The 23,955-nt window shown below is 45.8% G+C and overlaps 1 protein-coding gene across 2 annotated transcripts in view; it reads right to left on the bottom strand.

Moving 5' to 3' along the window:
- Rims3 (regulating synaptic membrane exocytosis 3) overlaps window positions 1-1,128 on the bottom strand; it is a 41,644-nt gene extending 40,516 nt beyond the window's left edge. For both annotated transcript variants that reach the window (XM_057784732.1, XM_057784731.1), the window contains exon 1: window positions 820-1,128. The gene's annotated coding sequence lies outside the window, so the exon portion shown is untranslated. The remainder of the gene's footprint in view (window positions 1-819) is intronic.
- Between the last annotated feature and the right edge of the window lie 22,827 nt (window positions 1,129-23,955).

Raw genomic sequence — 23,955 nt, forward strand, 5'->3', positions numbered from 1 at the left:
GTTGAACACAGCCATTCCCCCAGGCCCAAGCCCTGAAGGCCCGAGGTGGCACTGCCAGCTAGAGCCCCTTGTTTCTCCAGCTTTAGGTATAGAATTTCCCACCTGAGCCCGGGACTACAAGGGCTGTGGACCATTCATGAGCTTCTGTGGCACTTGAAGGAGACCCACTCCTCAGACTGGGCTGTCCAAAGGTGACAGGGGCCTGGGTTCCGGGCAGTCAGGAGGCCAGCCAAGGGGACCTATCCTCCCAAACGAACGAGATGCCAGAATGGCCCATGAAGGGTCTTGCCAAGCTTCCCTGAAGCCCTGGGCAACCCGTCCTGCCCCTGACCACTTTTCCCCAGCTTCCCAGAAGCCCCCTCTTTCCACCCTGAGACTACGTGAGCACCACCTCGCTCCATCCTGAGGAGGGGGGCGTTTTCTCCGGGTACAATGGTGTCACGTTGGGAGGAAAAAGTGGCCGCTTCCCAACCAGGGTACAGGCAGGAGGGAGAAAGGCAAGCTGCCTTTCCAGGAGGGATTTTAAGCACTTTCCAAAAATGCCATGCGAAGCAATGCTGTTGAAGACTAGGGCCCCAGGTGAGCCCTGAGCGTCAGCAAAGTACTCCAGATTCTGGGGTTCCTACCCCATTTTCCAGGCTCAACCTCCGCCCCACAATCATCTCAGGCTGTGCGCAACGCGGGCCCCCGCCCCCCAGACCTGGCACACAGCCCTACGTAGAGCTCGGCGGCCGGCCGGAACCCCCTCCCCGGCGTGGTCCCTTGACCGCAGCCCCCTCCCCACGCCCACTCGCAGGCGCGCAAGGCCTGCTGACTTACCCCGAGGTGGGGCCGGGGTCCACGCCGGAGCTGGGCTCCGCTGGCGGAGTAGCTCCGCAAGGCGAGGCAGGTGCTGCCCCGGGACCCCGCCCCGCGGACCCGGCGGTAGGCGCGGCCCGGCCCCTGGCGGGCGCGGACTCCAAAGGGGTAGGGACGCGGGGCGGGGACGGGCAGCGACAGAGACTCACGGGGGCATCGCCCGCCACCAGGCCGGACAGCTCCGCTCCACCCGCCTGCGCTGCTGGCTCCTCAGCCGCCACAGTTCTCAGTCGCCGCCGGGTGCAAAGCCAGAGCCACGGCTGGCGGGAGGCGAAGAGGGCCCTGCCAGGGGAGGGGCCTCGGGCTGGTGGGAGGGATTAGCTAATGGGGCGGGGCCTGTGGGCGTGGTCTTGTGATGGGCGGGGCCTTGGAATCTGGACCTTCTAGGTCTATCCATGCTGAGTAGGCCTAGAAGGGGTGAACCCCTAAGAAGCAGGAGCTGGGGCTGCTCAAATAGTTCCCTGTCTCTAAGATGCTCCCTCTTGTCCTCTGCCTGTCCACACCTCTACACCATCTGTTCCTTCTTATCCTTCCTTGTCTTTGAGGGTACTTCCCAGGTGCCCCCATCTACTCTGAACCAGATCCAGGAACTTCAGATGGTGAGCAACAAGGCTAAGCAATTTACAAACATTTTAAAGACCAGGAGAAAGAAAGAAAGAAAGAAAGAAAGAAAGAAAGAAAGAAAGAAAGAAAGAAAGAAAGAAAGAAAGAAAGAAAGAAAGAAAGAAAGAAAAGAAAGAAAAGAAGGTTAGAGGAGAAAGGACTTACTCAAGCACCTGCTGTGAAAGACCTTCTGGGGCTAGAGAGAGAGGCCAGCAGTTAAGAGAGCCCTCTGCTCTTGAAGGGGATGAGAGTTCAGTTCCCAACACCCACATCAGACAACTGGCAACCACCTGTAACTCCAGCTCCAAGAAGTCTGATGCCCTCTTCTGGTATCTGCAGGCACCAGCACACATATGCACACACAGGAGTAAAAATAAGTCTTTTTGTTTTTTGTTTTTTTTTAAGGACTTTCCAATGTCCCTTTTGGACTTAGGGGAAGGAACTAAAGTGTCAGTCCTAGTGACCCCTGTTAACTCACTTCCAACCTGTGACAGTGGTTTTCAATTTGGATGGTTTTGTCCTGAGGAGATTTTTCACAATATCTGGAGTTATTTTTTGTTTCCAGAATCATGAGGGGCTTTCTTGATGGTTTCTGTCAAGAAGAAACCCTAAAACTGTACTGGCCAGTCCTGACACCCTGACACCAGGGGTCTCACCCCAAAGTATCTCTCTCTCTCTCTCTCTCTCTCTATATATATATATATATATATATATATATATGTGTGTGTGTGTGTGTGTGTGTGTGTTGTATACATTATATGCACATATTACATTATATATATAGAGAGAGAGAGACAGAGACAGAGAGAGAGACAGAGACAGAGAGAGAGAGAGAGAGGGGATTTATTAGAATGGCTTACAGGCTGTGGTCCAACTAGTCCAACAATGACAGTCTACCAACAGAAAGTTCAAGAATCCCATAGCTGTTCAGTCCATGAGGCCAGATGTCTCAGCTGGTTTGCGGTATGTACCAAGTCCTGAAGGAAGTAGACCCTAGTGCCAGTGAAGAACTGACTTGTTAGCAAGAGTGAAGGCAAGCAGGCAAAGAGAGTGAAGCTTCTTTCGTCCGTGTCCTTTACATAGGCTGCCAGCAACGGTGGATCTTCTCATCCCAAAAGATCCAGGTTAAAAATGGGTCTTCCCACGTCACATGATTTAATTAAGAAAAAAAAATCCCTCCCAGGTGTACCCAGCTACTTGGGTTTCAGTTAATTCCAGGTGTAGCCAAGTTGATAACCAAGAATAGCCATCACACTGGGCTTGGCACCCACCTGAATGAACTTGAGGTGGATGGGCAGATTAGGATCTGAGAATACATCTTCCAGGGTCCTGCCTGCTCCCAATTCAAGGTGCTTAAGTGAGTTTAGGACCAGGCATCTCTGCCGTCAGTCTGGAAGGGTTATTTTGTTGTCATTGTTTTGGGTTTCTCTGTGCACCCCTAGCTGTCCAGGAACTCACTCTGTAGATTATGCCAGCCTCGAATGCAGAGATCCTCCTACTTCCTGCCTATGCCTCCCAAGTGCTGGGATTAAAGGTGTGTGCCACCAGCCCCGGCTACTGGGGGAAGGTTCTTAATTTTACAAATTGGGAATGATGAGTGGGACGGTAGAGAGAACCACGGAAGTAACTCAGATAAAGAATCTCCCACATCATCGTTCATGCCTTCTCCACATGGTAAACTGAGGGCCAGCAATATAAAAAGTCCAAAGCTGAGTCCCTCAGGTTGTCAACCAAGCTTCATGATTTTATTTGTGTATTAATGATAATGTTGTTACCATCTAATCTAGGCCTAGAACTAGAGCCTGTGTGGTAGGCTGCCTGTTCCGGAGCAAGCAAGGGAATTAGATTAAAGTAGGCAATGTGAGGGTCAGGGAAGTATCTGGAACAATGATGGAGGTGAAAGACAGTGAATGCAGAGCTGCCAGGGTTAGGTACTTGAGGGGAGCCATGCTTTCTCTCTGCCCTCTGTCACAGGGTCCTGGAAATCAGGAGCTGCCTTTGGCATCATGGTCTCTTTCTTTGTCCATTGTTGAAAATGTTGAACTTCCTTTCTAAAGAAATACACAAATGTACATTTCGTGTATATTTCCGGGCCCTTCTATGTATGTTTCCAGAAGATTGAGGTGAGTTGGCTCTTAAGTGCAAATACAAGAATAAGTATGGAGAATTTTAAAAATAAGATTAAGTTAAAAAAATGTCATAAAGTCCATGTTGCTGACACAGTAAGGCAGGAATTCAGGACTAGACATCCCTGGAGCAAAGTGGGGCCCAGAACTGCGCCCACTGATGACTACAGTTCACAAAGAAATTAAGTACTATATGAACCCCTAGAAGAGAGAAACGAGGTCTCCAAACACAAAGTAATGATAAGAAGATGGAAATGTTAATTACTTTGACTTGCTCAGGACACATTGTCCTCATGTGCTGAGCTAGCACACTGTCCAACATAAATAAATACAATTAGTGTCTGTTAACAAAATGTTTCTAATGTTTAATGGAGAGGGAAATGTTAACCACCCTGATTTGATCATTGCACACTGTTTACATGTATTGAATTATGACTCTCTACATAAATTTGTACATTAGCTAAATGAAAGGAATAGGCCCAGTCACACTGGAGAATTCCGTGAAGACAGTGCTTCAGATAAACTAGGGGGTTTCGGGATGTGTGCTGGGCATGGTGGGTGAGGCCTGTAACCCCAGCACTTGAGAGGCCGAGAGGAAAAGATCAGGAGTTGGAGGGTAGCCTGAGCTACCTGCCTCAAAAAAGCAAAGATGGGAAATAAGAGGAAAAAATAGGTCTTTCATCAAATGGGTGGAAGGCCTGGATAGTCATCTGAGGAAACAGAAGAAAGCCACGTCTTGCACAGACAGGCAAATAAACTCCATATTTAAGCACATGTTTAAATAATAGCAGCAGATGATCCACCTGAAGAAAGGCGTGAGAGACCGTGTTGACCATCTGGAGACCAAAGACTTTTTCTGCTGAGACTCTGTAACAGGAAACACTGGGACATTCGATATTCTTCCCTACCAGAGAAGTGACCATGATATCAAGTTTGAAAGATAAATCACAAACTGGAAGAGACGAATGCCCTCCATTCTGCTCCTCTGCCCTGCTGTCTCCTCTCCCAAGTCTAGGGGGAATACACAAGGAGGTCCTGTGAGAGTCCAGACCAGGCATACATAGCGCATCACGGAGACTCTTCCGAAGGCATCCTGGCCAGCGCCCACCTGTTCTAGGACTGGGAAGCCCCGGAAACCCCAGCTCTGCCATCTGGGTCCTCAGCAGGTGACAATGGCTGAGCCAGAGTCCACCAGGACTCTGCTCACCATTTCCCTCATGTGGCGGTCCTGGGAACTGTAAATTTCAGTTCAAGCTACTTCCCATGGTTCCTCTGACCTTTCTTTCTTCTTGTTCTTCTTTTTTTGTTTTTGTTTGTTTGTCTGTTTGCTTTTTCAAGACAGGGTTTCTCCGTGTAGCCCTGGGTGCCCTGGAAATCTTTCTGTAGACCAGGCCGGCCTCAAACTCACGGAGATCTGCTTACCTTTGCCTCCTGAGTGCTGGGATCGAAGGTGTGAGCCACCATGCTCAACCCAAGAAACTTTGTCTTAAAAAAAAAAAATAACAGTTTTTTCCCTTAAGTGAGGGAACCATGGCCTCTCTCCTGGTTGCTATGTTTGTCTGTGCGTGTGTGCACACATCTATGGCTGTTGGAGGACACCTTTAAGATGCCAATTTTCTCTTTCCATCTTTGTGTCAGTTCCAGGGACTGGACTAAAAGGATCAGGTCTATGGAGCAAGCACCTTCACCTGTTGAGTCATCTCTTGGACTCATGGTTTTATTCTTCAAGAAAAAAAATCGTCGTCGCCGTGTGTGTGTGTGTGTGTGTGTGTGTGTCTGCCTGCTTGTCTATGTCTGTCTGTGTCTGTGGGTGGGGGCGAGGGGCCAAAAGATGTTGATTCTCTCCTACCATGTAGGTCCTGGGGATTGAACTCAGGTCAGACTTGGCTGCCACTGCCTTTACTCCCTGAGGCCTTTCACTGGTCTCTGGGGTTTTCTTGTTGAGTGACCGCCAAACCTCCACATAGCAGTAGCTGGGTCCCAAGCATATTGCTGCTGAAAACTGGGGAGACCCTAATTAGGTGGTGTCTGGAAGGAGGTCTGTAGGCTGCTGGGAGACATGACTACCAAGGGGCTCATAGGACTCCTCCTTCTCTTTTCTATCTTCTTCCTGCTGGCCGCGAAACAAGCAGTTCTGCTGCACCATGTAACCCATGATATGTCTCCATTGGCCAATGGATCACGGACTGAAACAGTAAGGCAAAATGAGACTTTTATTTATTTTATTTTTATTTATTTAGTTATTTTGGTTTTTCAAGACAGGGTTTCTTAGTAGCCCTGGAACCAGTCCTAGAACTCGCTCTATAGATCAGGCTATAGAGTGGCCTCGAACTCATAGAGATCTGCCTGCGTCTGCCTCCTGAGTGCTGGGATTAAAGGCATGTGCCACCACTGCCCAGCAAAACTTTTTAATTTTTAAAGTTAATGTGTGTGCATATGTGTGTGTTATATGTGTGAGTGCCACACATGTTTGGAAGTCAAAGGACAACTTGCAGGGACCAGCTCTCTCTCCACTGTGGATTCAAAGAATCCTACCTGAGACCCTGCCAAAAAAAAAAAAAAAGAAAAGAAAAACAAAAACAAAAAACAAACAAACAAACAAAAAAACCCAAGGAGGTAGAGCAGCCTGGAGAGATAGATAGATTGGCAGTTAGAAGTACTTATTGCTCTTGCAGAGGCCCAGGTTTGATTCCCAGCACCCACATGGCACCACATGACTGTTATTCCAGTTCCAGGAGATCTGACAACCTCTCCTGACCTTTCCAGGCACCAAACATGCATGTGGTATGTATACATACAGGCAGGCACAGGCAAGCATGTGGTACCTGTACATACGTGTAGACAATACATACATACACAGAAAATAAAAACAAATCTTAAAAACTATGATCCATACAAGAGCTAGTTCCAGGACAGGCTCCAAAACCACAGAGAAACCCTGTCTCGAAAAACCAAAAAAAAAAAAACTATGATCCATGGGACAGGAGGGCTATGTGACATAAAGGGCTTGTCAGAACCCCCTGGAGGCTGCTTACTATTCTTCATGGAGCAGCTGGTAAGAGCCTGGTAGAGCCATGTGCTCTACCGGGAATGGAAGGGTGAATAAGACCCAGCTTGTGTCCCTACCCCTGGAAATTCACAGCCTGGAGTAGCTGTAGGGAGGAGATAGAAAAAGGAAAAGGAAATTGCAAATTCATATCCTAGGCACCCTAAAGCAGGCTGGAAATCAGGCAGCAGAACACTTCTCTGCTTCCTCGGGCCCCATCCTTATATTCTTCCTTAAGGCTGTAAACAGGGGCAAGTGAGATGTATCCCTGGAGCATGCGCCGCCTGCCCACATCCGGGCTCCGGCTTTCTGGGGCTCTGAGTTCCTTCGGGTGGCTCCCACTGAATAGAGCTCCTGTATCCCACCTCATGGCCTGATGAGCAGCCTCAGCCCAGATGTCACCTCCTCTGGAAGCGCCCTGCTTTCTTGTAATCCCCAGCCAAGACGAACCTCGGTGTACACTTCGGGGTGCAGGCTGCAAAGCACCCTGTGAATAGCGCAGGCTGTGGCTTCAGAGCCCCGCTGTGCTGTTTATTTTCTGGGAACTGCTTTCCGAGTCTGTTTCCTTCAGCATGTGTGAAATGCGCTGCGGGCTTCATAGGGGAGTTGTAAAGATGAACGAGCAAGTGTGTATAAGCAGCAGTGATCCAGACCCAGCGCTTGGTAAGTGGTTCTTATCCTTTTTACACTTCTAATTCTTTTCTGCTTTCATCTTCTCGGTATCCAAAGTTCCCAAGGACCCAGAAGAGGACAGGCAAGAGGAAGGAGCTATCCATGATGGCACTGAACATGCACAAAGCCCTAGCTACGGCATAAATAAGGGAAAGAAATGGTAACTCCGTAGAAAGGTCCAGGCAGGAGCTCCAATCACAATCCCAGCGATGGTCCAGTTTCTGCCTGACTCATGTCTGCTCTGAGGAAAGTCATCCACTTCAGCATCATCTCATACATCCTGAGAGTCCATTCCAGGACCCAAAGCAGAGTTCCTGGAGAGCTGGGGGGGGGGGGTGCCAGCAGGAGCATGCTGCAGACCGCCAGCAAGTGCCTCCTCTGTCTCACTCTGCTTCCACGGCGTCTAGAAGGGAACAGGAGAACAAGCAGGGTCCTCTCACCTTGGCCTTTCCAGCCTCTAGGCCAGAGCAGGTGGAGCCAACACCTGAGGCAAGGGACACCGTTTCCAATATGAACTGCTGACGTCTGACTGAGGGTTTTGCACAAGCCAACTAGAGTGTCTCTGGGATCAAAGAACAGGAGGATGTTTCCAGGTAGCAGAGGAAAACGAGGTCGAGAGACCAGAGACAAGTGGGTCCTGGGCGGCTGAGCCGTCTAATGCTAAGGTGAGAGGTGGGAAGTACAGTGCGGAAGGAGAGCTCAATAATCTGATCCACTGTCATCTGGGCGAGGGCCTGCCTGTCTCTGGTTTACTGAACTATCTAGAAAGTCCTCTGCAGCTCGATGCTGTGCTTGGACACTGTGTAGAGGAAACAGGGTCATCTGTTGACCAAGGAGATGGGGATTGGAGCCCTGACCTCCCAGCTCCCAAAATAGCTTGGTGGCTGGTTAGAAGATGCAGCATACACCTGGCTTTGAACCCGAGCCGCCGGACACCGTCTGCCTCCCCTTCCATCATCTCCTTTGTTGGATTACAAAGGCGAGGAAGAATAAGGGCTGGGTTCTTGCCAGCAACTTCCGGCTGCTAAATGCCTTACCTGCCCCCTAATACCTTCATGGGCCTGGTTTTGCCGGTCCAAGGACTTCAGTGCCAGGTTTGTTCCAAAGAAAGTGCCATTCCGGGAAGAACCTAAAACAAAGAAAGTTTTCTCTGCAGTGTTGAGGTATTAACGTTTCCTGCCTTCCAGCTGCTTGGCTCTCAGCCTGCATCCTGCCTTCCTCCTTGGCTGAGAACCACAGTGTGGGTGACACGTCCTCACTTTTCTGTGGTGCTTTGTGTTTTTCACATGCACTGTCTTATTTGCCTCTCGCAGAGACCCAGGGATGGCAAGAAAGAGCAGAAAATACCTCTTACCATCCCCCACCCCTCTTCCCCACCTAGAGCTATATTTATTTAGGAACTTTTGAGAGTGTCTTATGTAGACCAGGCTGGCCTTAAATTTGTATGTAGCTGAGGATATGACTTTGAGCTCCTCATCCTCCCACTTCCATCTCCCAAGGGCTGAGATTATAGTTGTAGGACACTATGCCAGCAAAACAAATTACCTAAAAAAAGATTTTTTTTGATAAGTTTTGCCATGCGTCCGAGACCAGTCTCCAACTTATCCTCTTGACTCATCCTCCTGAGTATTGGGATTGCAATGCCATGATCAGCTGTTTTAAAAATAATTTCTAATTATCCATATGCCACTTTTAAAGCAGGTGTGGTGACACATTTCTTTAAATCCTGACACTTGGGAGACAGAAGGAAGCAGATCTCTGTGAGTTTCAAGCCAGCCTGGCCTACACATCGAGCTCCAGGCCAGTCAGAATTCCACAGTAAGACCCTGCCCCAAACAAACAAACAAACAAGAAACCAGCAAAAATATTGAAATTGAGTTTCTTTATTTATTTATTATGTACACAATATTCTGTCTGTGTGTATGCCTGCAGGCCAGAAGAGGGCACCAGACCTCATTACAGATGGTTGAGAACCACCATGTGGTTGCTGGGAATTGAACTCAGGACCTTTGGAAGAGCAGGCAATGCTCTTAACCTCTGAGCCATCTCTCCAGCTCGAAATTGAGTTTCTTAATGACTTGCCCCAGATCACACAGCAAACAAACGGCTCAGTAGAATCGAGAGCCATTGACTGGTTTCCAGTCAAGGATCACACTTAAATTTAGTTATCTTGTCAGGGTTTGCCTGACCCTAGCTTACAAAATGGTGCTGATACAGCAAGGAACTGCTAAGAGAAATAGTATTCCTGCGGCTGTAGGGTTGGGGTCCTCAGGATTCATTTACCATGACCCCTTCCAGAGAGTTGTCTACCCTACAATGGCTTGGGTAGCATTGAGAGATCGCAGAAGAAAGCTGGATTGGAGGCCAGGGTTTTGTAACAGCTCCTCTGGTGTTGGCAGGGATAAATGCTGCTGAGACACTTTTTGTTTTGCTTGCAGAGAACGTAGTGGAAGGTAAAGCAGAACGGAGAGAGCCCCCACTCTATCCCTCTGTCAGCACGGCTTAAAAGAAGATGATGAAGCTGTGACAGCCTTTGGCTGTCCTCTCTTCCTAAACTCTCCTATGACAGAGACATGCTTTACTGTCCCCTCTGCTTTGGGCTCCCTGGTCAGTTGTGGCCAGGTTTCCACCCATTTACACTACCACAGCAGAGTCAAATTATCTCATGAGGCAAGCCACAAGATAGTCCTAGGGTGGGGGTGTAGCTCACTTAGTAGAATGCTTATCTAGTATGCATAAGGCCCTAGGCTTGACCCCCAGAACAGAAGAAATCTAGCCTGGAGACCTATAACCCCAGCACTTGGGAGGTGGAGGCAGGGGGACCAGAAGCTCAAGGTCATTCATTTTTGTTGTTGTTTGGTTGGTTTGGTTTTGGTTTTTCAAGACAGGGTTTCTCTGTAGCTTTGGGGCTCATCCTGGAACTAGCTCTTGTAGACCAGGCTGGCCTCAAACTCACAGAGATCCGCCTGCCTCTGCCTCCCGAGTGCTGGGATTAAAGGCGTGCGCCACCACTGCCCGACTGGTTTTTGGTTTTGAGACAGGGTTTCTCTCTGTAGCACTGGCTGTCCTAGAAATCACTCTGTAGACCAGAGTGGTCTCGAACTCAGAGATCCACTTACTTCTGCCTCCTGAGTGCTGGGATTTAAGGCGTGTTCCACCACTGCTTGGCTCAGTGTCTGAACTTTCAGACAGGGAATTTAGCACAGCAAACTGCTTAGAAACATGCCAGTGGGCTGGGAGGAGGAAAGGGTAAGGTGGAGTAGATTCAGTAGCTGCAGGAAAGTCCTACCACCCCGAGATCTAGGATCAGATGAAAGGGTATGACATGGTGCAGAAACCCACGTTCCCAGAACAGTGGGTTTTGTTTGTTTGTTTTGCAATGATGTTCAAGCAGGACTACCAGGGTGATCTCTGGGGCTTACAGGAACCCACTGCTATACCTCCATACTACTGACTAACTGTGACCGTGGTCTATCTCCATTGCTTCCAGAGATGCCGTAGATCTCCACGTCCTGTTGTAGAATATTTGTTGAGGATGTGTGACATTTGTTTATGCTGTGGAATATTTGTTTAGTGATGCCAAAATGGGTTGCATAAGAATCAAAAGAATTTAAGAACTTATTTTGAACAAAAGAAGGAGAAGGAGAGAGGACTTGAGGGGCCAGCCACCCAGCTACACAGCAAGATGAGGAGTAAAAAGTAAAGAAAGGTATATAGAAATAGAGGAAGGTGAAAGCCCAGAGACATAAGGTAGATGGGATAATTTAAGTTAAGAAAAGCTGACAAGGGGGCTGGAGAGATGGCTCAGTGGTTAAGAGCATTGCCTGCTCTTCCAAAGGTCCTGAGTTTAATTCCCAGCAACCACATGGTGGCTCACAACCATCTGTAATGGGGTCTGGTGCCCTCTTCTGGCCTGCAGGCAAACACACAGACAGAATATTGTATATATAATAAATATATATATATATATATATATATTTTTTTTTTAAAGAAAGCTGACAAGCCGGGCGGTGGTGGCGCACGCCTTTAATCCCAGCACTCGGGAGGCAGAGGCAGGCGGATCTCTGTGAGTTCGAGACCAGCCCGGTCTACAAGAGCTAGTTCCAGGACAGGCTCCAAAACCACAGAGAAACCCTGTCTCGAAAAACCAAAAAAAAAAAAAAAAAAAAAAGCTGACAAGAAAGAAGCCAAGCTAAGGCCAGGCATTCATAAGAATTAAGTCTCTGTGTATTTATTTGGGAACTGGGTGGCAAGCCCCCCAAAGAGCCAAAGAGTAAAGAAATACCAACTACAACGCCCTGAGCACTAGCTGTTGCCAGAAGCTCCAGCAGTGCAGAGAGAACGGCTTTGCTTTGCCGATTGCCAGCCCCTTTCTAGGCACAGAGGTTCCCACTTGGACGTCCTATTGGTCAACCTGACAAGAAGTGGGGTGACAGGAGGGATCTGGGAAATGTTTTGTTGGAGCATAAGAGATGTATGTGTGTCCATCATCCTTCACTACGAAGCAGTGTGGGAAGGCTTGGGTGACACTGAGAGCAAACAGGTGAATGACTAGAACCCAAATACTACTCAAACTTTCAACTCATCTTGACATCACTCTTAGAGTCTATAATGTATTGTAAACGGTGGGAGGTGCTAGGGATCAAACCCAGGGCTTTTCACATGCTAAGTAAGTGTTCTATCTTTAAGCTATACCTTTGCTATGTTATATGCATTGGATAATCTCTCTCTCTCTCTCTCCCTCCCTCCCTTCTTCCCTCCCTCCCCCCACCTTTCTCTCTCCACTGTGTGTATTGATATTTGAAATAGGATCTTGCTCTGTAGCCCAGGCTGTAATTCTCTCCAGTGCTGAAATTATAGGTTTGAGCCACCATGCCCCGTCCACTTCTCCCTTTCTTCTAGCCCTTCATGTCCTTTCCAGGACCTGTATATTAGCAGGAGGCTAGTTCTGTCTGGTAAAGCAAGTTTGAATCAATTGGGGCACTCAGTACTTCTGGCTACAATGATTGGTCAAGTGGGCCTGTGTACTGAGCTAGTCCAATCAGAGTGAATCTCTGAGGAACTTTTGCTAGGGAGTCTGGCAGAAAGAGTCTGTTCCTTTCTAATTGTAAATGGAAATATGCAACATTTAGAACTGTTACCTGTCTTGGGCCAATATGGGGAGTGGAAACCAAGAAGGGAGAACAGCCCTGAAGACCAGATGTTGATGGTGGTGATGATGGATCATATATGTAACTCACTGTAGCCACCAGAGGGAATCCCAACCTAGTGGACCAGGTTCATGCATCTCACAGTGTTTCATCAGTTGTAAAATATGAGCAAGCATTATGGAAAAATGTGAAAGCAAAGGGAAGTTTTAGGGGTCTGTCATTTTCCCCCTTTTTTTTGGTTTTTCGAGACAGGGTTTCTCTGTGGCTTTGGAGCCTGTCCTGGAACTAGCTCTGTAGACCAGGCTGGTCTCAAACTCACAGAGATCCGCCTGCCTCTGCCTCCTGAGTGCTGGGATTAAAGGCGTGCGCCACCACCACCCGGCTCATTTTTCCCTTAGTAACATCCTAGTTGAGAACTTTGAAATATTCTTTACTGTATTCTCAACAAGAAATGCATGTTATGTACTTAACTGGGATGAAGATAAGTGCGTATTGCTCAACCCTCACCAGAGAAGCTTCTTCCTGCAGTAGATGGGAATTAATGCAGAGACCCACAGCCGAACAATGTGCAGACAGAAGAGACTTTGGAGCACTCAGCTCTAAATAGGATGTCTTCACCAAACTCCTCCCCTCAAAGCTCAGGGATCCACTGGGAAGATTGTAAGAGCCAGAGGTGGTGGATGCCTTCAAGAAAACAGTGTCTCAGACATCGCAGGGCTGATAGACATAGGGACACACAGAGACCATGACAGCTCATACAAGACCGGCACAGGTCAAAGTGGACAAAATCCCAGCCAGGGAAAGGAGACGTGGACACAAGTCCCACCCCTAGCCAAGACATTATTTGCAATTGATATTTGTTGGGAAAGGGAAAATCAGTTTTCTCCACTAGGTATATTAACTACCCTCCAGGGCAGGTCCCATGCCCAGGAGTAGTTGACCAACATAAATGGATCTGCATGGGTTTTGTGCATTTTTGTTTTGGTATTTTTTTTTGTATTATTGGGTGTTTGTTTGTTTTGATTTTCTTTTTTGTTTGTTAGAGAAGGAACATGGAGTTGGGTGGGTAGAAACGTGGGGAGGAAGCCGGGTGGTGGTGGCACACGCCTTTAATCTCAGCACTTGGGAGGCAGAGACAGGCAAATCTCTGTGAGTTCAAGGCCAGCCTGATCTACAAAGTAAGTTGCAGACAGGCTCCAAAGCTGCAGAGAAACCCTGTCTCGAAAAAACAAAACAAAAACAAAGAAGAAGAAGAAGAAGAAGAAGAAGAAGAAGAAGAAGAAGAAGAAGAAGAAGAAGAAGAAAGAAGAAAGAAAAGAAAGAAAAAGTGGGAGGACTGGAAGGAGTTGGGGGAGGGGAAGGGATATGATCAAATATATTGTATAAAAATGTTTAATTAAAAATAAATAGGGGCTGGAGATATGACTTAGTCATTAAGATCACTGACTGCTCTTCCAAGGACCAAGGTTCAATTCCTAGCACCCACATGGCAGCTCACACCTGTCTGTAATTCCAGCCCGGGGATTCTACACCCTCCATACATGCATACATGCAGGCAAAACACCAATACACATGAAATAAAAATAAATCACTACACAACTAAGCCTTACATTGTGATCAATGTGCATGTTGGCATACAGATGTTTAAAAACAAGTTTTCTGAGAGTTTCCACAGGAATGAATCTTGCTCTGTGCCCTTACTCTTTTCCTTTCTTGTTCTAGCCTGTCTCATTCCATCTTTTAAATAAAAGCTGGCTCAACCATCTCAATGACTTCATGATCTATTAATGTCTTGTGACCTGCAATTTGAACCATATCCTACACTTTGCCAACATCAATTACTGCAAATTTTAACTCTTTTGCCCCCCCCCCTCAGTCTTTTTCAGGGTAGAGTCATGCTATGCAGCTCTGGCTGGTCTAGAATTTGCTACGTATTCCAAATTGGCCTCAGTTCTGTGGCGACCTTCTTGTCTCTGTCTCCCAAGTACTGGGATTACAAGCATGTAGCACCATAGCCAACCAAAACCTTGGTTTTAAGGATTCCTAGCCTCCTCAACTGTGCCGTTTCTCCCATTCTCCATCATCATTTACTTGGCTGCTATTTCCCAGCTGTATCAGAAGTGTATCCCTTATGACCCATGCTCAGGACCTCAGAAACTTTCCTTTACTTGTGCTTGCTTGTACTCCACCTCCCCCCATCCCCTTTATCTTTATGTGGAGATGCACGTGAGAGCACAGCAGGTGCCTAAGGAATACAGAAGAGAGCATTGGCTGAGGTTCTCTGGAGCTGGAGTTACACGTGTGTGTGACCCTCCTAACATGGATGCTAGGAACTGAGCTCAAGTCCTCTGCATGAAGGGTTCTGTGTTCTGAACTACTGAGCCATCCCTCCAGCCCTGCAGCCTTTCCCTTGCTTCATGACTTGCTCCTCGTTTGCCAGAGTATTTAGTTTGCTCACCTGCTCTAGACTCTCTCAAAAGCAAAATTAAGTCAACGAAAAGCCCTTTTAAAATTCAATCTCGCTGGGCGGTGGTGGCGCACGCCTTTAATCCCAGCACTCGGGAGGCAGAGGCAGGCGGATCTCTGTGAGTTCGAGACCAGCCTGGTCTATAAGAGTTAGTTCCAGGACAGGCTCCAAAACCACAGAGAAACCCTGTCTCAAAAAACCAAAAAAAAAAAAAAAAAAGCATTGTTTTGCCGGGCGGTGGTGGCGCACGCCTTTAATCCCAGCACTCGGGAGGCAGAGGCAGGCGGATCTCTGTGAGTTCGAGACCAGCCTGGTCTACAAGAGCTAGTTCCAGGACAGGCTCCAAAACCACAGAGAAACCCTGTTTTGAAATAAAAAAAAATAAAATAAAATAAAATTCAATCTCAACTGCTTTCTTGAGTCAGGTAAGATGTAGTGGTGTGAGACGGGAAGCAAGGAGGGGGGCAGGTCAGAAGAAAGGATGCTCTCTGGACCAGCAGTGAGGAGCCTGGCAAGGAGGGAAGCAGCAGGCATGGAATCCAGATTTGTGTGAATGGGTAGGAAGCAGGAGTAGATTTTGAACCCAGAAGAGCATTCCTTAAGCCCTCCTTTTGAGACTTCTGCTTTCTAACTCCCACACCTTAGTTACCCAAGGCTGATGTCTGGAGTCAGGTAGGCTTAGGTTCAACACTAGTCCCGTCATTTCTGAGCTGAAAGACTTCAGATAAATCCCAAGCCTTCTTTATATCTGCCAACTTAGCCTAATAAAACCCATCCTGATGGAAATAGTGGTGCAGGCCTATAATCACAGCACTTGGGAGGTAGCTGTGGAAGGATCAGGAATTCAAGATCAGTCTCAGCTACAGAGTTCAAGACTAGCCTGGGCTGCAAGAGACTCTCATCTCAACCAGAAAACCAAACAACAAAAATCATCTCATTGAGTTGGCTTAAGAATTATTAACACAAGCATATCCTAATTCTCATTATTAGTCCCCTACTAACATTAATTACCATGGTGATTGCTTGTTGATCAAGTCCTGTGCCAGGCAATATTCTAAGGACCTCTTAGAGAAAGGGTTTTTAAGTCAAGGATTTCTAAGTACTCCTTCTGATAACTTAATTAACATCAACTATTGGAGTCCGTACCATGTAACAGAGACCGGGTCGGCTTTCTTCCAGTGGGTATTAATCACCCACTATGATGTCACATACTCACAAGGTTTGGAGTTCCCAAGCACTCATATCCCTCAGCCTCCGAGGACTCATGATCTGGCAGACACAGTGAGAGCTATGTGACTATAGAGGGCTATGAGATTTTTCTCCCCTGTAGGTCCTTCTTCCAGGTGACCCCCACTTTGGCTCTAAACCTTCCAATGGTCAGTGGTTCTGCCTCTTCTTTTCAGACTTCACCTTTGGGTCCTACTTTCCTCACATGCCCTTAAAGTCTCACCTCCCACATGTGACCAACAGGATTAGGAGAGAATGTTTGCATTCCCGATCTCTCCCTGCATAGGTTTCTAAACTGAGTTTAGCACATATAGAAAGATACGTAGATATCTGGTTTGGATTTCACGTCATCACTTTTTGTTTGTTTGGTTGGTTTTGATTTTTTTTTGAGATAGGGTGTCTCTGTGTAGCCCTGGTTGTCCTGGAACTCACTCTATAGTCCAGACCTGCCTCTTCCTGCTGAGTGCTGGGATTAAAGATGTGTGCCACCACTGCCTAGCCACACCATCACATTTCGTTGTTGTTGGTAGTGGTTTTTGGGTTTCTGAAACTGGATCTCAGAATACAGCCCAGGTTATCCCCTAGTGTGTGATTGTCTTGTCTCAGCAAATGCTGAGATTACAGGCACTACACCCAGTCCCCAGCACATTCCTACAAGTCTTTCCATGTTTTGTTTTGTGGCTGGCCTCTCACTCAGGGAGATCCACCTGTCTCTGCCTCCGAGTGCTAGGTTCAAAGGCCTGCGCCACCCAGCCTGACAACACCTCTTGTCTTCATTCACGCCCAGCCTCTTAGTCACTATTGCTGTGGAGAGACACTGTGACCAAAGAAACTTATAGAAGAAGGCATTTAATTGGATTCCAGAGGAAGCCCATGGCCATTAGGACAGAGAGTGTGGCGGCAGCAGGCAGGCATGGCGCTGGGGCAGTAGCTGAGAACTAACATGACCTGCTAGTTAGAGGCAGAGAGAAAGATGGTCTGGTGCAGGCTTTTGAAACCTCAAAGCTCACCCCCAACGACAAACCTCATCCAACAAGGCCATACCTTACTTTCCCCCACTCCCCGAGACGGGTTTCTCTGTGTAGCCCTGGCTGTCCTGGAACTCACTTGGTACACCAGTCTGACCTTGAACTCAGAGATGGGTCTGCCTCCACCTCCCAAGTGCTGGGACTAAAGGTGTGCACCACCACTCCCAGCTAAGACCTCACCTCTTAATCCCTCCCAAACAGTTCTGCTACCTGAGGACTGAGAGGTCCCTGCAGTTGTCCAACCGAGAAGCAAACCCCAAGAAGAGATAAGAATGAAAACCCTGTGCAGACTGACTTCATCAACCTGGATCAGACGCAGGGAGTCTAATGCTTCCCTGTCAACAGATCTAAACAATTTGGGGAAAGGTTTCCAGGCAACAGTCAGTCCAATCGATCCACTCCCAGGTGCACAATGAAGCGTAAATGTCACTACACCACAAGGGTGGGTTCTAGCTAAAAGGCCTGGAATCTAGTGTGGTCTCAGACCTATAGCATAGAGGTCATTAGGCCATTCAGTACTTGTGACATCTCCCCTAAGGATAAGTAACAGTCTAGGGAGGGAAGAGTCTGGGATAATCATTCTGGGGAATTTGGGTGAGGTCTGTCCCTTCAGATAGCAAAAATGTCACCACGACATTAACAACCTTCATTCTCAGCTTTCTGGAGGGAATGCAAGTGTTTGATTTTTATCTCCTCCATTGAGGAGATGCCCCTGTGTGATTAACATTCTTGCTTCTCTTAGTACTTCTCTGTGAGCACAAGGACCTTTGCACCCCCAACATGGGGACCAAGCATTCAAGCATAAGAGCTTATGGGGCCCACTCTCATCGAAACCACAATTGCCAAACCCAAATGGCCATGTCATTCCACTGTAGCTCCTCCATCTTTTCTCTCCTGGTGGTACAACGTGTCATTGGCTGCCCTTGGCATTCTCCAGTTCTCTAGCTCAGGGAAGTAAATAGAGCTGGGATTCAATGGCAGATCAGACTGATTCCAAATCATATTTTATATATATATATATAATTTTATAAAAAGAAAACAAACTATAATTTTTCATTATACATACCAATCATCTACACCCCCACCCCTTCCAAATCACATTCTATAACTAATACTCCACTCTACTTCCCAATGTAGATAAAAAGTCTAAATGTGTGCTCTCTACTATGTACTGATCTGCCATATGTAGCAATGTAAGTTTTTAAGAATCTTGCTGGGTACCACTGTACTTGTTTTTCTTTTTTAATAAGGCCTTATGTAGCTCAGGCTGCCCTTAAACTCATTGTCCTCCTGTCTTCAGCTCTGGCGTGCTGGGATTGCAGTTGTATACCACAGTCTGGGCTAAATTGAAATTAAATTAGGCTCGTCTGTCAACTTGGCGACATCTGGAATTAAAGCCCCAGTAGCTGGACACACCTGCAAGTGATTTGTTCTGGAATGGGTCATTTGAGGTTGGAAGACACACCCTAAATCTGGGCCACACTTGGTGGCAGCCTATATAAAAAGATGTGGAAGAGAGTGCTTGCTTGCTCTTTGCCTGCTCGCCCCCATTCATGCTGACAAGTTAATTTCCTCACTGGCACTAGAGCCTATTTCTTTGGGATTCCAGTGTATACCGAAGACCGGCTGAGGCATCCAGCCTCATGGACTGAACAGCTACTGGATCCTTGGACTTTCCGCTGGGAGAAAGCTATTGTTGGACAGGCTGGACTACAGCCTGTAAGCCATTCTAATAAATCCCCTTTCTCTATATATCTATATATGTGTGTGTAATATAGATGTGCATATAATGTATATATCTATCTCCAAAACCAATATTTACATTATGATTCATAACAGTAGAGAAATTAGTTATGCAGTAGCAATGATAATTTTATGGTTGGGGTCACCACGACATGAAGTGTTAAAGGACTGTAGCATTAGGAAGGTTGAGAACCACTGATCTAGAGAACCCTGACTAAAAGATGGTCTTGAATTCATGGCAATCCTTCTGCCCTAGCCTTTTGAATATTGAGATTACATGTGTAGCCACCATAATTGACTCTGCCGGTATGTTTTCATTTATATGCTTTTGTTTGGTAGTATTGACGATCAAATCTAGGGCCTCATACATGCTGAGCAAATGCTTTTTCACTGATCTATAGACCTGGCCTGAAGTCCCATTTTCTGAACTTGTAACAGGCGTTCTTCTGGGTCACCAACCATCTCCCAAATCATGACACAGAGACTTCTTATTGGTTATGAATGCTTGGCTTTGTCGTATCCTTGTCCCACTAGCTCATAACTTAAACAAACCTGTCTCTTTCTATCCACTTTTTGCCTTGGGGCTTTTTACCTTTCTTTTGTTCAGTATGTCCTACTCCATGTCTGTCTGGCTGGCAGCTGTCTGGCTGGCTAGCCACGGATGTCTGTCTCCCTCTCTTTCTCCCTCATTCTCTTCTTCCATCTCTATTTATTCTCTCTGCCTTTCAGCCCTCCTCTGCCTAGCTATTGGCTGTTTAAACAAATGCAGCGCCAGGTGGTGGTGGTGGCGCATGCCTTTAATCTCAGCACTCAGGAGGCAGAGGCAGGTGGATATCTGTGAGTTCAAGGCCAGCCTGGTCTACAAGAGCTAGTTCCAGGACAGGCTCCAAAAGCTACGGAGAAACCCTGTCTTGAAAAACAATAAATAAATAAATATAATAAACAAGCCGGGCGATGGTGGCGCACGCCTTTAATCCCAGCACTCGGGAGGCAGAGGCAGGCGGATCTCTGTGAGTTCGAGACCAGCCTGGTCTACAGAGCTAGTTCCAGGACAGGCTCCAAAGCCACAGAGAAACCCTGTCTCGAAAAACCAAAAAAAAAAAAAAAAAATATATATATATATATATATATATATAATAAACAAATGCAGCATAAACAAATGTAACACCTCTTTACATAGTTAAAGTAATATTCTGCAACACAAACAAATGTAACCTCTTTTTTTTTAATATTTATTTATTAAGTATACAATATTCTGTCTGCTTATATGCCTACAGGCCAGAAGAGGGCACCAGATCTCATTACAGATGGTTGTGAGTCACCATGTGGTTGCTGGGAATTGAACCTTTGGAAGAGCAGGCAATGCTCTTAACCGCTGAGCCATCTCGCCAGCCCCAATGTAACACCTAGTAACATAGTTAAAGTAATATTCCACAACATGAGCTTTTTGCAAGCTCTTTGTTATTTATTGTCAGGAAGTGGACAGCCAGGGTCTGGTCTGTCTTTGACTCCCACTTTTCTGAGAAGTGTTACTCTATCTCTGACTCTCTGGAGTGGCAGTGCACGCTGCCATCTCTTTTCACACAATGCTGACTAATTAGTGGGTGGGCACATTGCCAAAGCTAGCCCATGCAGGATCTCTACCTCCCAGGAATTGGAGGTTAGTCCTTTGTTGTTGTTGTGGTTTTTTTTGGTTCAAGTTCTAAACATATAAGCTCATGATAACAACAACCACAAAAATAACTCAAAAAGAAAAAAAAAAATCCTCTGTAGCCCAGGAGGACCTCTAGTACTGGAATTATAGGCATACATTACCACTCCAAGATCCTGGATGACGATGTGTGTGTGTGTGTGTGTGTGTGTGTGTGTGTGTTTTATTTTTGTTGTAATCCCTGCTGGCCTTGAACTCAATGCCTGATCTTTTTTTTTTTTTTTTTTTTCATAATGCCCCATTTCTGATCAATGCCTGATCTTATTTCTACTTTCTGAGTTCAGGATTCTAGCTGTGTGCTATCACCCCAGTCCTCGATAGTATGTTTTTTGTTGCTATTGTTGTTGTTTGTTTACTTTGTTTTGTTTTTCTTTTTTTTAATGTTTATTTATTATGTATACAATATTCTGTCTGTGTGTATGTCTGCAGGCCAGAAGAGGGCACCAGACCTCATTACAGATGGTTGTGAGCCACCATGTGGTTGCTGGGAATTGAACTCAGAACCTTTGGAAGAGCAGGCAATGCTCTTAACCACTGAGCCATCTCTCCAGCCCCCCTTTGTTTTGTTTTTCGAGACAGGATTTCTCTGTGAAACAGTCCTGGATGTCCTAGAACTTGCTTTGTAGATCAGGCTGGCCTCGAACTCACACTGCCTCCCAAGTGCTGGGATTAATAATAAAATAAAACAAATTATTATTATTTTATAGGGGCTGGAGAGATGGCTCAGCGGTTAAGAGCACTGACTGCTCTTCCTGAGGACCAGGGTTCAAATCTCAGCGCCCACATGGCAGCTCACAACTGTCTGAAAATCCAGTTCCAGGGGATCTGACACCTTCACACCAATGCACATAAAATAAAGCTAAATAAACCATAAAAAAAATTTTAAAAAATTATTATTTTATAATAAAATAAATATGATTGGTCAGATGGAGTCATGTGCCTGCTCTTGCTTGGGATAAGCCATAGGAGAATGAAGATGGACGCTTAAAAGAAATCCCACACTAGCTCAGAATTGAGTATAATAAAGGGTTATTTATTTAGGGGTAGATTCACAGATCACCTTCCTCTGTACGAATGGGGAATAGGAACCAAATCCAGCAGCAAGAAAAGAGAGGAGCGTGCGCTTTACCTTGGCATTTATAGATAAGAGACCACGCCCAAATGGGCTGATATCTTAAAGGCCATTGGCTGAAGAAGCTTGCACAGCACCTCCCCTTTTTATTTAAATAAGAGTTCCAAACCCAATATAAAACTATATAAACTAGGAACAGATATCAAGTATAAAATTAGACTTACAACCAGCATAAACAATATTAAGCAAGGAACATATGCTAAATGTTTGAATAAACATTCTATCCTAAGGAGTCTAAGTCTTGTATTGGAAATGGCTTGGCTAGATCATAAGAGGAAAGTATCTACGACTATCTAATCTTCAACCCCATTGAAGGCCCAAGAAGGGAGATAATATTACTTGAGTAGGCAGGAAGTACAATCAAGCAGCTTCCAAAATGTGTAGTGGATGACAGAGACAACTGGCTACCTGAATAATCTCTACCAAAGTCTCATCTACAATGTTGAAGCAACCAACTTTGGATAAGGCCTTGAGTAACTGACAGACCATTTTCAGAGGGAGGAAAAATTTCAGAACCGTCTTACCCTGTCTTGGCAAGGTTTGGCAATCTTTTTTCTTGTATCCTGCTTGTCCAATCTGGACATCATGCACTTTGTCAGTGGTCGAGGCATGGGCAGTTCCTTGCCCAACGGCCTGTTGTGCCAAGAAAAAAAACAAGCTCCCAGTGAAGTGTCTTCGGTACCCAACATTCTCTTGGGAATAGATTAGTGCTGCCAGGAGCAATTGTGTCTCAAGTCAACAGAACCCTAAGTTATTTAAATGCCAGATCTTTTAAGTGGTTGAAGATTACCTATCTATGCAGAACACAATCTCTACATATCTAATTATTAGTCTGCCTATAACAAACATGAATGACTGTTGACCTATAATACTTGCTACCTATATAGCTTAAAGACTTCAAGACTCGGGCTGGAGAGATGGCTCAGTGGTTAAGGGCACTGGTTGCTCTTCCAGAGGTCCCAAGTTCAATTCCCAGCAACCACATGGTGGCTCACAACCATCTGTAATAAGATCTGGTGCCCTCCTCTGGCGTGCAGGCATACATGGAGGTAGAATGTTGTATATCTAATAAATAAATCTTAAAAAAAAAGACTAAGACTGCATATTAGAATATTAAAGATCTTTAAACAACTGCACAGTAAACAAGGACAATGACCTCAAAATGCAAACAATGTATAAGTATCTTGATCAGAGGTAGAAATATATAATGAAGTTGTATCAATATACAAAATGTCTTAAGCAGAGGTAGAAACATGCATGCACACAATCTGACAAAATAACTTTGCATAGGTATACAAATATTGTAAACAGAAATAAGAGTATATTCAATAAACAAATATAATTTAAACTTGTATCAATATACAAGAATCTATACCAATGTAAATTGTCCATAAATAATAGCTTGCAAGTATTCACTCTATTACTCACTATACACTAATCTATCTATTATCCCATTCAATTTTACCTCTTTTTTTTTTTTTTTTTTGAGGAGATCTCTGGGCCTACATGATTTCCACCCCAATCCCCAACCCTATGAGTAATAATCAACCCCTAAATGGTGTCCCTAACCCTGAGGACAAACTTTGTTGGGCAAGGGGACACTGTCTTCTAGAACTGCTTCTAGCTGCCAAGGGGGTGATATTCTTTCTATGGGATCCTGTAAAAGTAAAATGATGGTTGGTTAAGTTTCACAATTACTGTCTGGTATAATTGCAAATAGTCTCTGAACAGTCGATAGGGTTTTTCTGAAGTTCTTATTTGGAGTTCTGGCCAAAACACGGTAAGAAGGTGTACCATTTCAGCATCTGGTACCTAAAACCCAGACTCATAGCAGCGCTATCAGCATCATGATGTCATTATTGACCAGGTGAAGTTGTTGTGGGGCTCCATCTTCTTCCTGGGAAGCTTCAAAGATTAGTGCAGGAAAAGCTACTGTTCACTGTGGAAAACTTAAACATTATTCATATGAACACATATTCAATGAAAGATACGATATAGACAAAATGGGTATGGAGAAACATAAAATATTTCCTTAAAATCTATTTATCTTCTTTCTGTCACATACCAGATGACTCCTGACATGAAACAGAAACTCTGAATTTTTCTTTTAACAATATTCTTGGATTTAGAGAAGGATAGCTCCAAAGCCAGTTTAATATATATAATAAAATAATAAAATAATGAAATTCTTT

The sequence above is a fragment of the Chionomys nivalis genome, chromosome 11 (genome assembly GCF_950005125.1).
Source record: "Chionomys nivalis chromosome 11, mChiNiv1.1, whole genome shotgun sequence".
NCBI classification, from domain to species: domain Eukaryota; kingdom Metazoa; phylum Chordata; class Mammalia; order Rodentia; family Cricetidae; genus Chionomys; species Chionomys nivalis.